Raw genomic sequence first — 14,995 nt, forward strand, 5'->3', positions numbered from 1 at the left:
GTGCTTATAAAAGAGGTGAATTCTATGACTTCAATGAAAGTTTCGGATAGGTATACGGTAAACGAATTTACCTTATGATGGGTTCTCTTCTGGATTAGCCTTCTTACTTTCAAGCAGCTTTATACTCGAGGTATAATTTATCACATAATATGAATATTAGGATTTCTTCGATAAAAAAAATCCTCAACATTAAGGTTCTTCTTACCCAAATGCAGACATTTCTATTGGGTTTCGTCCAATAGGATCCACCCCTAATACCATTCCCATAAATCTCCTTGAGTCAAATTTTCATGCAGAGTTCAGGTTTTCAGGAAGCGGCTCTGGCCAACCGCCAAATTATGAACCTGAGAGCCTCACCGAGCCTTGATGTTCATGGGGAACCCACGAAGAGACACTTGAAACTCTTTTCATCATTGTGACTACTACAGATCTATAGCTTTATGGTCTGTAAAACTGAAGAACGAAACTGAATCTGGTTGACAGAACAGAGATGATTTAAGAAAACTGGAGACGCATAAAAAAAACCTAATGACTTTTCAGGCTGCTTTGAATTCTTTCCCATCATGAAATGTAATTATTTAAACAGTAAATTATTATTTGAACAGTTATTTAAACAGTGGTCCGTCGTTTATAACAAGAGTTTTGTTCTAAAATGAACTCGCGATAGATGAAATCAGCAATTTCGCAAATTGAACCCATTCTGCACAGGACACACGACACGGAAGAGATTTATTGAAAAGGTCTACAGCCAATCAGGACGCGGGAGACATACACAAAAAAAGGAAAAACTGCACGAAAAAAAAACAGCATGACGCGAAAGGTTAACCGCTAGATAGCGACAGAACTTTAATTGCGAAAAAGAAGCTATCAGATGGGATAGCTTTTGACTTTTTTTTGTTTTTAATCATGAAGTTACCCAAAGGAGCCTTTCCTCATGAACAATGTCAATATTATGGAGTAACACAAGGCTGACTGATAACTAAAGGGGAAGCCAGGTTTTAGATGAGTCCTGTGACCTTAGAATTGTAGCAGCAACACGTTGAGATGGCTAGTTTTCAATTTACTAAAAAGAAAATCATATCTAAGAAGACTCCCCTCATCATTCCGATTTGGTGACAAAATCAAGAAACAGAAAGTGGACTTTGATTGGGCTATGGCCATGCCGTATGGTCTGGTTTGTGACTCAATGAAAAAGTGAGACATTTTTCTCATGTGTCCTACTCTATATAAGAGAAAAGAAAATTGTGTGATTTGGAACTTCTGGGAAGTACGATAAACTACACAACAGAATAAAGAGTGCTGTTCTAGACAGCACATTACTTTATAACACTGTTGCTCTATTATTTGGTTACTTATGTACGTGCCTGCTGGGTATCTTAAGTTCAGCTGCTCTTTTTACTTAACTCAAATGTATGTTTAAATTGGCACATTTTTTACTAGTTAATAAATAGCCTTCTTAAAGAAAATTGCATTGCTTATGTGTATATGATCAAATAAGGTGAATAAAATAAAACAAGTGAAAAACCTGAATCGGTTTATTTGGCATTTGTTTCCTTTTTATTTTTCCAAAGTATTGGACCAGGAATTGGTATCAGCAAAATAAGATGAATCGGAATCTGATCGGGACCCAATAAAACCGAAGTTAATCCTATAAGACCGGAGATGTCGCTAGGAACTAAAAAATACAAGCTCTATGACCCACGGTTACTCTTTGTTTTGTTTTGTTTAGCTATCAACGTAACGTAACGTAACGCCTAGGATAGCACAAGAGTTACCCTGCTAGGGCCACGGGGTTGCCGGAGACTGTCCCGGCTACTGTTGGGCGAACAAAGGATACACCCTGGACAGGTTGCCTGTTGCAGGGCCCAAGGGGATGGTGACATCGCGCTGTCTACGCCAGGTGGCCCCTTGGCGGCTAGCTGGACAGCAAACAGAGAGCCGCTGCAGGATTGGGAAGCAAGCCTCCTCGGGGTACCGGCCAGCCGGCATCGCTTGAGCAGTCGCACTCGCTGCGCCGGATCCCTGGATAGCCTCCGCAATGTTCTGGCGGTGGAGTTTGACACCCGGATGGCTAGCTAGCTGGCAGACAGAGAGCCACTGCGGGATCGGAAGACAGCCAGTTTGCACATATATGGACTTTTTCTTATTTCCGAGAGAACAATAAAAAGATCCTTTAGTTTTAAAGTTGTTTTTATTTTACAGAAGTAGTGCCGGAAACCGTATGAATTGCAGCAGGAGTGAAGCTCATGATACCGGGAGAGACCCTGAATGATCTAATGAACCCAGACATGGAAACGTGATCACCAAGGCTGTTGTAGAGCTATATAAAATCAACAAATTCATAAACAATTTTTGCATTGCAGGTTCACTGCATGGTCTACAATCTCAATGGGATGGTATAGGACACCTGCGTACGGGTTTGTCCCATTTGTTTTGCCTGCAGTATCTAGCCATGAGGGTAGTTGTGACTAAGGCTGTAAGCCCTTTAGCATTATCAAAACCAGTCTTGGATGGAACACATCGTCCTATTCGGCCATGTTAAAGAGCAGATTCCCAAAAATGCTGGTTGTCAAATATTCTCTTTGGGACGTCAGGTTTTTCTGTGACCTTGATGTTCTACCCACTAAAGATGAAATCCAGTAGATAAACTCTTATTATCTGTGCCCCAAACTAAGGACGAAGCAATAAGCCACTACTGGAGTAGTATCATTGAGATAATCAGTGGGTCAAAGATAGGCCTTAAAAGGTGATCACTCATTCTTTTTATCCGGGTAAGGGGAGGGCTCTTTCTACCGTCTCCACATTTTCAGTTGCTGTGTGACACCCCGCTTGTGTTTGATGCATCTCTGGAAAGGGTGCCTTTTCATGACCGCACTCCAAGCTGGCGAGCCGGCTGAGATTAAACAGCAGGCTTTTATCAGTCATGAACCTTCAGCAGATACAAAGAAGAGAACAAAACAACCTTCTATCCTGCTTGATCCCCCCCCTCCCTTTTTTGAACTCGTCTTTTTCTCTCCATCCAGGCAGGAGGCTTTTCCATGTTTTCATGACTATATTAGGAATCACAGAGACTAGTGTGAGGCAGTGACCCTGGCAGAGCTTCTGAACTTTTGCTCCACTGCCTAACAGCCAAGTTATGCTTCATGAAGGAGGCAGAAGCAAGAAACCTTTCTTGCCATAACTGAAAGAATTGCAAAAACAATATTTATGGTCATTTCTCAGCACAGAAAAATGAACTCCGGGAAGTTCTCCAGGAACCAGTCAAGAATTCAAACACATATTTCCAAGTTTCTCCTGGAGGCATCATGACCCGCTGCCATTAAAAGACCAGACCAGGCAGGCAAACCCATTTTTTCCCAAAGAGTTTCCAAGTTGATAAAAGCGTTTTAGACACCAATTGAGATCTGATGATGGCAGGATGTCGTTAGAATTGTTTTTTGGAGTTATTAGACCAGAAGACGGGAAATAACGTGTATTCAAGGGGCCTCCTTCCAAAGAAAAGTCTTTGTGAATGTGTGGTGAGGGCTTCCGTGTTTGAAATTCTCGCACATATTTAAGTCAGCTTTCGAGCTCTACGTACAAGACGCGCAGCCCCTTGAACGCTGCGTAACCCTTGTGCTATCATAGGCACTTTAACGTTGGGAGTTGGGTCATCTAGACCCACTAGACAGTGCGCTAAACCTTTTTTCTTCAATAATTTGTGAACCTTACTGGTGTCCATGGATTACGTGAAATCTTTCCACCTTTATCCACCTTTGTCATGGCAGGAATAACACGTCAATGTAAGGGTGGGGTCATCTAAGATAGCAGAAGGGTTAAAAGTTACATCAAGTTCAACTTCGACCAGTGAGAGACTCAGATGTTCTAGTGACGTTTGGACGATGTTGCCTTTAATTCACAGAAGTGCCAACCGTTTGAAAATTGATTACGTAGGAGAAATTATTTATTGTGATTTGTGTCCAGCTGGAATTACATGTCAACAAGTCTTTTATATATTGGAAACAAGATATGAAACACCAAACTTCTTGCTAATGTAGGTGGCAGACGTGAGGTTGTAAACCGTAGCAAAAGAAGAAGCCCCTCCCTGCTTGTCCAGTGTGAGTACCAAGGGCTAAGTGCATGTTCAAAAAGCGTGTTTAACACGTTCTTGAACGCGTCACAGTCCATGTGCCCGTAGCTTCAGAGCACTTTGACTTACAATTGTTTACCTTTTTGCATTGAGTTAATTCCATTTAATGCTTTGTCATGCTAGAAAATGTGTTTCCTATTTCAATGCCTTTTCTTTTTATTTTGAGTTTTTGTTCTCTAGTTGTCTTTTTTCTACATTTTCAACCGTGCACAGTTTTAAGAATCAGTTTATTTGACACTCCAACTTTCCCAGCTATTCTGTCTCTACTTCCCCATCAACTGTCATCCTTCATGTGAAGGAAAGTAAATGCCTTGGGGGGAAAAAACAACAAGAAGTTTCCCACAAGTCTTTTACAATGAAGTGCAAATTCTGATGTAATGAGTACACTGTTGACCTAAAGCCCACCACATTTTCAATGGCTCGGAAAATCACATTTATGAAAATAAAAAGGTACCATGCTTGTCTCAACTTGTCTCAAACATTTAGAGCCCCAAACAAACGCGCCCTGTGGGGACAGCCACCTGTCTGGGCTGACTCCTGAGATACCTTTTGTTTGGTCTAACATGCCGGCTCTTTGTGTCTGGGTGGGAAGGGGAGGCCAAAGCTTCTTATTGGCAGGCTGTTACTGTGAGGGGCAAAGGGTTACAGGAGACTCCATGTTTATTTTTTTCAAAGTTCATGCATAATTGAGATTAAACCCCCTGCTCATGAGCTGTAAAACTTACAGTGACCGCAGGAGCCAACGGACGATCCAACGCTCCAACTACTGGCACCTTGTTTTAATGTTGGCCTCAGCGCGCGACCATCGTTTGAACCTTGCGCTATCACCATTATAGCTTGTCTGTTCATGTAGAAATAGGGCTGGACGAGCAAACCCCCTCCAGTTGTCTGTGTGTGCTCCAGTTGAGGATGTAATTCTTTTTTAGAGAGGCTAATAAAGACGAATGGACCCGCAGAGCGCCGCAGGTTCAAACTGTTGGAAGAGCAAAGAAGATTTCCTGGCCTTTAACACTACTACGCAACTTGGCTGTAAATTATTCTGCTAATGAGATTTCAGGATCACTTCCTCATCCGATTGCTTAAAATGGAAGGCTTGGAAAAACTGCCAACCCCAGGAATGAGTGTGAAATGAATCATAGCTAATAAAACGGTAGGCTATTTATTTGAAATTTGAACTGCTTTTCTTTTTTTTATCACAGCAATTTGTGTTTTTGTTCCCCTGATTTTTGTTATTTTCTATGTAGCTCCTTTCAGCATCATTCATTTTTTTATTTTTTATTTAACAGTTTATCACCAGAACCTTTGGCTCCAGTATTAACCTTCTTTCGATTATCGTAACTCTGCAACCATTTATAAGTATAATTCAAGTGGATTCTGATTCTGAATCAGCTGATTCACATTTACATAAACAGTCGAAGAGTTATGATATGTCAAAGAATGAGAGAATTAGGAAAATTTCTGCCTGAATTGCAAGTTGTCAAATTAGCAAAAAAGATTACACTTCACTTTTTGTATCAGCAATTTTTTTAACATACCGTATTTTCTGCACTATACGGCGGACTGGATTATAAGGGGCATTAAGCGAGACAAAAGACTCTGAGATTTGTCCGTTAGTCTGTCAGACTTCATATACTGTGTTTTCCGTAACTCTAGGATTTGTTTCTAAGACGCTATAATTTAGCCACGTTAGCATACTCACGACACCTGTAGCTTCCTACCTTGTTTGCAAGACGTAAAAAACAGATACCACCAAAACAAACGTTACTGTGACTACGCTAACTCTCAACCTAGTTAGTAACACTTAAAAAAAGTCAGAAATTGCAATTACAGCGTATTTACAGCACCTGTAACTAGCAGCCTTGTTTGCAATGCGTAAAAAAGCAGACAGATACCGCTAAAACAAATGTGACTTCGCTAAGTCCCAACTTTGTTAGAAATAATCCATACAGACAGTGCTCCGTATTACAAGGTGGACTGTTGTTTTTTGATAAACAATAAAGCTTTTAAGTGCGCCTTATACTGTAAAGTATAAGGTAAAAGTGTTTGGCTTGAACTTTATTAAGATGAGCTACTTAGCTTAAAATAAATATTAACAGTAGCTTGATAGAGCTTTTTAAAAGTGTTAAGCTCTCTGACCTCTCACAGGTTCAAATCCGGGCTGGGACCTTTCTGTGTGAAGTTTGTTTGTTCTCCTCATGCATTCGCAGGTTTTCTCTGAGCACTCCAGCTTCCTCCCACAGTCCAAAAACATGCTTCATAGGTTAATTGGACACTTTAAATTGTCCCTAGGGGTGTGCATGTTAATGTATGTGGTCCTGCAACACCTGATTGAGGTGTACACCGAATTCGCCCAGCAGAAGCTGGGATAGGCTCCAGCAACCCTGTGACCCCGAAAGGGATTCTAAATGGATTCTGAAGATGGATGGACGGCAGAAAGCAAAGAGAACTTGACAAGTAAATTGACAATAAAGATCTACGGCTATAATTTAACCAAAAATGGTTGGAGAATCCAAAGGAAAGTTTCTATGTGACATTCAAAAAGCTCTGCTGAGAAATTCACAATGACAATCACATGACATGGCCTGGAGGCAATCTGAGTGCAGTTATTATCCCAGCTTTTTCTTTTCCATCTTTTTATTGGGTTGGAAGATGGGAGTGACGAAGAATCTCTGGACTCTGGCAGCATTGCAGGGATTCCACTGCAGCCCACTTCTGAAAACAGCAGGATGATAAATGTGCAGCTGCAAGGCTTTGGACTTCCTCCATTGTTGCACAGATGCCGCTTGCATTCCTCCTTTACAATAGAGCTTTATGGCGCTGCATGGATTTCTGAACGTAACAGTGCTCTAGTCGTTTGACGTTGGCCCTTAAGTTTCACTGTACTTCATAAACAAAGCATTTAATCTGCCACAGGCGAACGTCTAGTTTGGTATCAAACATCATTGCTGCATTTTTTTCTTTCAGCTGCATAACACGACATCATGAAATTGGAGTCTTTGACAGGAGTCTTCAAGAAAAAACTTGTCCTTTTTTAATTCAGAGGCTCTGACACGGCCGCCTGAAGAAACAAACGCACTGAGAGTGAATTGATTGATTGTTCCTTAATTTAAGCGGTACCGGTGCAGTAATGCAAGTTAAATGTAGGCAGACGAGTCATGCGAACATGCCCCTCGGCTATGGCATACTTTAGCCAGGCCCTGCAGCCACGTCTATCAGAAAATGTTAATGAACGCTGTCGGAAAACCCACTCTGCTTTCTAGAGTTTTTGGGAATAAAACCATTGACTGGGGAAAAAAAAAAAAGTTAAATTATTGGAAATTGCGTCCATAAACCGATATATATCAGCTTCACACAAATGTGACAGAAAGGTTTTTCCTTGAATGTTTTTATCAGCAGAACAAATCCATTTTTGGATCTTTTAACTGTCCTAAAAAGTCGGCAAAGAACAAAAACTAACTTCAGTCGAAGGACAGAGGAGCTGTTGGCTAATAGACAAGGCAGACAAACGCCTGGGGCCCCGGGTTAGAAAAGGGCCCCACAATGGCTCACAAACTTGAGGTAATTAAAGCTGTGACCATGTGGAGTCTACTCATTCTGCATGACGGGTGGTCTTGTGTAAAGCAAACAAGAAAAGTCAGAAAATGTTTGTCTGAATTGGAATTTGTGAAATGTAAAACAAACATTACTACACTTAACTTTTTGGAACAGAATTGTGTTTAGTGTTTTAAATACAGTATTTTCCGCTTTCATAGGGTGAACTGGATTATAAGGCGCATTAAGTGAGACAAAAGAGTTACAGATAAGTCAGTTTGTCAGTCAGACTTTAACTGCGTTCACAGAAGCTCTACAACTTGTTTAAAACAAGCTACACATTAGCAGTGTTAGCTGTGTTAGCCATGTTAGCGTATTACCAATACCTGTAACTCCAAGTATGTTTGCAACACCTAAAAATACAGGCTGATACCACTAAAACAAATGTTACTGTGACTACGCTAACTTCCAACCTCGCTAGCAACAGGTACAGAAAAAAAAACACTGTCCGATACCGATACACATTAGCCACGTTAGCGTGTTCACAATACCTGTAACATCCGACCTTGTTTGTTACATGTAAAAAATAAGACTGATACCACTAAAACAAACGTTACTGTGACTACGCTAACTCCCAAATTTACACCCAACCCTATTTGCAACTGACATTCTGACAGACCGCCATGGACCTCTCACAATGGCTTCTTTATCAGTAAATGCAACCAGAGTTAATCCATATATAAGGTACTCCAAAAGATAAAGCGTGCTGTTGTTTAAAAAAAACAAAAAACAAAAAACATTAAGGCTTCAAAGTGCGCCTTCCAGCATGGAAAATATGGTAAGTGGGTTGGAAGATGCTTTCACACTGCCCTTGGCAACGGACGTTCAAGCAACCACTGCGCACTTCGTGGTTCCCCCGTTCAAAACTCTCACATTGTTTTCGGGCCCATTGAACATTCGTTGAAACCAGGCCGAGCTTTGACCAGCCAGATTTGGTAGCTGTGTACGGATGGGGTCCCCATTCAAAAACGAGCGTCAAATGTCCACGAGTACGTAGCTTAAGAGTCTCACAGGGCAGTGGTGTAACAGGATCCAGCAGGGGTTTTTACTTAATTAGTTAGGAGTGTGTATCTGTCCCTCTCACATTAGTCAATACGCATCTCATTACATGGTCCATAAATGGATACATAAAGGATTCAAATATCTTTGTGGGAATACAACTCTGTACTATCCTGTCACCAAACTGGATACAATCTAGAAATGTATTACTCATTTTGCATTTAAAACTATAAATGAAAATGCCATGTCCTAATTGGCAATTTATATTTTAAGGAACAAAGACATAATGTCTTGAGGACTTTAAACATATAAACCTTGCATTCTGGAAAATTTTGTTCTTTGAGGTTAAATGAAAGTCACATTCACTTATTCTGGTATTGTTTCCAGCGCTGTGAACAAAAGGTTTAGTGCACACAACACACTTCCTTATTGTGGTTCACCATCTGCCAACGGCACGGTAACTGATCTGACTTGGTAGAAGCAAGTTTGTAATTGGAGTTTTTTTGTTTGTTTTTTTGCATCGCATGTACACAGAAAAGGTGAAGACGGTAGAGACACAACAGGAAGAGAAACTGACAAAGTTTGACAGAAACCGATTATTTACTTGTCAATTGATTTTATAGTTTTAAACCAACATGTTTTGTTCGTACCTGTGGTTTTTAACGGATAGTAAATCGTATTTTCAATCCTTCTGTTCTTCTTTAAGTCATTACTAACCCTTTAATAACAGAGCTTTAGCTGCGGTAGTTGTCATTCTTACAACTACCGCAGCTCTACAAGCGTCCAGGCAATCAAAATAAATCCGCTGATTCTATTGCGAAGAAAATCAGCTTTGTGCCGTTATGCTAGCATTTACATTAGTAATATGTTACATATTGGTGCAAAGTCGCTTTGACAAGCAACGTCTCGCTGCGTCACAATTAGCGGATTCACGTTGATTGCGTAAAGAGTAAAAGAATTACGGTACAGTAATGGGCATGTGTTGTTTAGGCGACGCCGGCAACATCTCCTGTGTTAAAGGGTTAAATAGGCAAAGGATGACTAACTTAGATAAAGACAACTGTAGATGAGTAGCTACTTGAACCTGGTGTGACTGTGACTGTGAAAAAAACCTGAATGCAGAACCTGTCGAGAACCAAATCCTCCCAAAGAGGGGCTTTGTCCCAAGCCCCCAAAAAACCCGAACACCACCCCTGGTTTAGATTACATAAAACCTTTCATTGAAACTACTGACACACTGATATTTGCAGTGCAGATACTTTCTAAAGAAAGCCATGTAGAATGACCGGAATGCATTCAGTATGTTGTCTTTTCTTCCCATCAAACACTCAGGTGACTGTCGGCCTTGTTCCCGCACATGTCTGAGGCTTATCTACCATCTGTGTTTGTATTCTTGGAGAACATTGTCATTCTGGTGCTTTTTTTTGGGTTATTTTTATCAAGTCTGCAGATCTGAGAGGTCTGCGTTGGTGCTGTCCAACTATCCCACTGTCAATCAACCTGCATTTCACAAAAACAGACCCATTTTTTTTAACCAAACACGCTTTTCATACCTGGTTGTTTCTTGAACTTGGCGAAATAGCAAACCCAGAAGTTAACTCAAGCAGCAGATGTGAGAACATCGCTAAAGCAGAGATGTTTTAAGGCACCGCCGGGGCCCGCTGTCGGCCATTTGCGGTCTGTTGCTTCAACCCCCCAGTTCTTGGTTGCAGCTTCGCAGCTCCGTAAATCAACCAGGAAAGCTGGTGTTTAAGTGAAGCAGCAGCTGAAGCGCCGTCACTTCCACATTCCTGCTGTTGTTTTTGTTGTTCTAAAACATCTGCCTAATCTGTCACTGCTCCCCAAAAAAAAAAAAGAAAACCTTAATCTGAGAAGCTGAGCTTTACCTTTAACCCTTGTGCTATCCTATGGGGTCCAGATGACCCCACCCTTACATTGACGTGTTCTCCCTACCATGACAAAGGTGGATAAAGGTGTGAAGATTTCATGTTATCCATGGACACCAGTGAAGATCACAAATCATTGAAGAAAAAAGGTTCAGAGCACTGTCTAGTGGGTCTAGATGACCCAACTCCCAACGTTAAAGTGCCAAGGATAGCACAAGGGTTAAACAACAAAATTGCTCAATTTCCGTTTGACGTGTTGCGTAAGGTATCCAGGGTGCTTTGATTTTATTGCCTTTCCACTCATGTCTTTGTAGTTATTCAACCGTCACAGGTTACTGCGAGATAAGGAGTGACTGAAAAAACAAGATAAAGCACCTGATCAAAGATGTCAGAAATCTGTGAGCAGCAGCTGTTTTTGATACACAGATTGCAGCTTTGGACGCTAAAGTCTTCCTTTAGCCACCAGTGCCATGATTTGAAATCCCTAAAATAAAAAAGCCAAGGTCATCACATCTAATCTAAAAAACAAAACTAAATAAATAAAAAAACAACAAGGAATCAGCCTGGGGGTGATTAAGGAGGATCATCCTGATCCAGAAGTTAGACGAGCATGTCGGAGCTTGTATCCGTTTGCTGAAGGTTATTTATGGCACGTCATTTTTATGCCACAGTTGTTCAAGGGGTTCACTGGTGCTATGGAGTTTGCTGCAGTGAAGGCCGGCGGCACGAATGAGCTGCGACTCGTTTGTCTATGTCGGCCCTAAAATCAATGGGATGCCTTCGTTTTTGAGATTCAGCTGCGGGGGGGATTGTAGGGGTCACCAACATGACCCAATTCTACATGTGGGACAAACGAGTCACGCTGTGTTTGACACAGATGGACGTTTGGTGAAGGCAGTCTGTAGTTAAAATGAAAGAACTGGTACTTCTACTGAGGTTTGGTCTCTTAAACGGGACATTTTTCATCTAAAATATATCCAAAGTGACATTAAACCTACTGACTGGACAGATAGCTCCACCAAACATCAGTGTCTACAGCATTTGTTCGTAGGTTACCAAGCTAGGCCATAAAAAGTTGTTCTACTTGTTTTTGACTGTATATAAGAACTGGACTGAGTGACCCCTCCCCCCTGACGTTCCAAACAGGAAGTACCCGCTGGCTCCAAAAAGCCAAAATCCAATTGGGTTCTATTGAGAAATAAACAGCTATTATTATCGTTATATTTGTCAGAATCACAATTCTTGATCTTTTATTCACATTTTCTTGCTAATTTTGTCTTTCTCTACTGTAGTGAAAGTTACTCAAGTTATAAACTGACCAATCAGATGCCGCAATAAAAGTAGGTGGTGTCTGGTGGCCCCTGCGTCCAACATTGAAAATGTTTGACAGATTTCGTGCTCTCCTCTTTCAACTGGTAGGGGGTGTCGTTTTCCCAACAAGCTTACTCCTGATTGGTGAGAACAGTTCCTAAAGTCTAGGGGCCGGTTTATACTTTGAAGGGGATTTCTAATCGCTCAGGTCACATTGGCTGCAGCGACATCATCCGCTGGAATGTTAAGCTCGTTGTGCAAACGTGTGTATATCACGTCATTTCACCTGAATATATTTTGAGCGATTAGAGTACGGGATGATTGAGCAAACTGTCCAGAAAAATGTCCTTTTAACCATTGAAATGGATTAAAAGTCCACTGAAGAAGTTAGGAAATACCTAACTTCACACACAGACACAGACAAAGCGGACAACTTGATATAAAATAGATCAAGTTACCGAAAAGATCTATTATATCCTATTTCTTGCAGAACTAGAGGATGAAATTTTTCCCTGCTTTTTAATTTAATCTAATTTTTTTTTGCCTCTGTATTGCTTGTTTCTGTTCTGTGGACAAACTACCTTGTCATGTACCTGCATGAGCGCAGACAGAGCAAGTGTACTAGCAAGATGTCTTTGTGCCATAAAAAAAAAGCTGGAGTCAATCGCTTGGCTTAAAAAAGTATTAACATCACTCTGCAGTTCATTGCAGTTCTCGCAAACGTCACAACAAAAAACCAGCTTACATTAGTATGAAGTATTGTGGACACAATTGATGCGATGGCTGATCACTGTGGAGTACCGTATTTCCTGGACTATAAGTCGCTGTGGAGTATAAGTCGCACCAGCCCACAAATGCATTATAAAGTAGAAAAAAACAGATAAGTCGCACTGGACTATAAGTCGCATTTTGACGGGAAATTTATTTGACAAAATCTGAGACCAAGAACAAATAACTTGCACAACCTCACATGACACAATCATAGCAGACTGTTTATCTCATAATTTCACAGTAATTCTTTCTCAAACTTATTTATTTATTCTTTTCATGAAGCATCATTAGCCAACTAATACTCTGTTTTCATCCTGTATTTGTAGAAACAGTTGTCATTTTTATTGCATTTCTGAATCTATGAAATCATTGGAAAATAGAATATTATGTTTTTAGCCTTCAAGATCTTACTGTAAAAAAAGGTTTGCTGATTCTCTGAGTCACTTAACATACTCTTAACACTTAACATACCTCATACATCAAATTGACCCAGGGACATCATCTCAGGAGGGTTAACAATGTATTTATTTCAATTTATTTCTAATATACGTCGCTGCGGAGTATAAGTCACACCCCTTGCCAAACTATGAAAAAAAGGGCGACTTATAGTCCGGAAAATACGGTATGTACCGAGCTTAACAGTCAATACGACTCACCTTCATCTCACCTACTTCACCTGTATATGTTGTCTAATGACCCCACTCCCAACGTTACCGTGCTTCCAAGGCACGCTATCGTTGGGAGTGGGGTCATCTGGACCCCACAAGATAGCACAAGGGATACATGTTCACTACAACCCGTCTGGTTGATTTAGTTGCCTACAACCTGATATTTCGTGCGGGCCACCTGCGTACACCCACACAGATTTGCCCGTTTTTCACCTGCAACTAGCCCATATCTATCAATAAAGGCAGCTGTGACTAAAGCATTTCATCTCAAAGCAGCTACGTTTTTACTAGTTTGAAGCGTCATGCAACCACTTTCAATGAATATGTAAACACGTGTATTTGTGCGTTTTGGGCTTCTGTGTTCGAAACCTTCGCAGCCACGAGAGTTGAAGAAGGTTTTCAAACTCCATGTACAAAACGCACAATGAACGTAGAACTTGGACCGATCAGGGACTCGGATTTGGTTGTGACGTATGGATAGCGCCCCTTCTCTTTCATGGAAGACAGCTGTGATAGAATAACCCATTCAACCCAAAAGGAAAGCAAAACTGGATGAGTTGTTTTAATAATTCTCAGGAAAGTCAGAAGAATCTTATCTTTCCATCACAAAATGCTGCATCAGGAAATACCAGTAGTCAGAGCGGATTAACATTCCCAAGAAGGAAATGCGACTGTAAACGGCATTTTCTTTCCTGCTAAATTGCATCTCTTTCCCACGTTTGAGTTCTGCAGCTCAAGACTCCAGTAGATGCTTCGGTGAAACCCGATAGCATAAAGCCTCCGGTCTGCAAGCAGCTCAAAATAGCCGTGTCATTAGCTGACGCATCTCACGACTCCCATGATTACAGTCTTTAGCCTTTTCGGGCCTCAGCTGCGGTGATGTAATAAGCCGGAACTGATACAGGACTATGCAAAGTGACCTTAAAGGAAGTGCAGGGAACCCGTTTGCCGCTGCGCACAGGCACAGGTCGTGTCTGAATTCACTCACTACTTAGGGCACTTTGCAGGACATTCCCCATTTTGTCGGGGTGTCCAAATCTACAGATATGTCCGAATTACAAGCAATTTTTACACGCATTGGACACCATGCTCACTTACATGTGACATCATCAATTTCCCAAAGTAAAACCTTATAAACACGATCATTTTATGAATATTTCGGAATCCACTGATGAAAACTAGGATGACTTAATAAAATGATCAAATACCTTGTTTTTTTTTTCTACATATAAAATCATTAAAAGGCAACCCATTGAGGTCGATATTCCCCAATCTAGTGAGCATTGATGCACACTGTTTTTTGCAAAAACTTCTGGGAAATTTCTAGAACACTCGATTTTGAAATTTAGACAGATTTACAAAATGAATAACGCACTTTATAGTTCACTGTCGCTACCCAATCTGTAACAGCTACACAATAGGTCCTCACATTTCCTCACATGCGGAAGTTAAGTAATTTGAATTAGATTATCTCCTTTAATTCTTTATTTTTTTGGAGTTTTTTTTTTTTTGTAATTTATTAATAAATAATTAAAATTAGTGTCGGTAAGTAGCGATGTACACTGGGAAGTAAACTATCAGTTAACAAAACAGAAGAAGAAAACATTTATATTCCTTTGCAGGGTCGTGTAGTCCTGATC

Source organism: Oryzias latipes, chromosome 18 (assembly GCF_053564925.1).
Source record: "Oryzias latipes strain Hd-rR chromosome 18, Olatipes_Hd-rR_3.1".
Classification (NCBI taxonomy): domain Eukaryota; kingdom Metazoa; phylum Chordata; class Actinopteri; order Beloniformes; family Adrianichthyidae; genus Oryzias; species Oryzias latipes.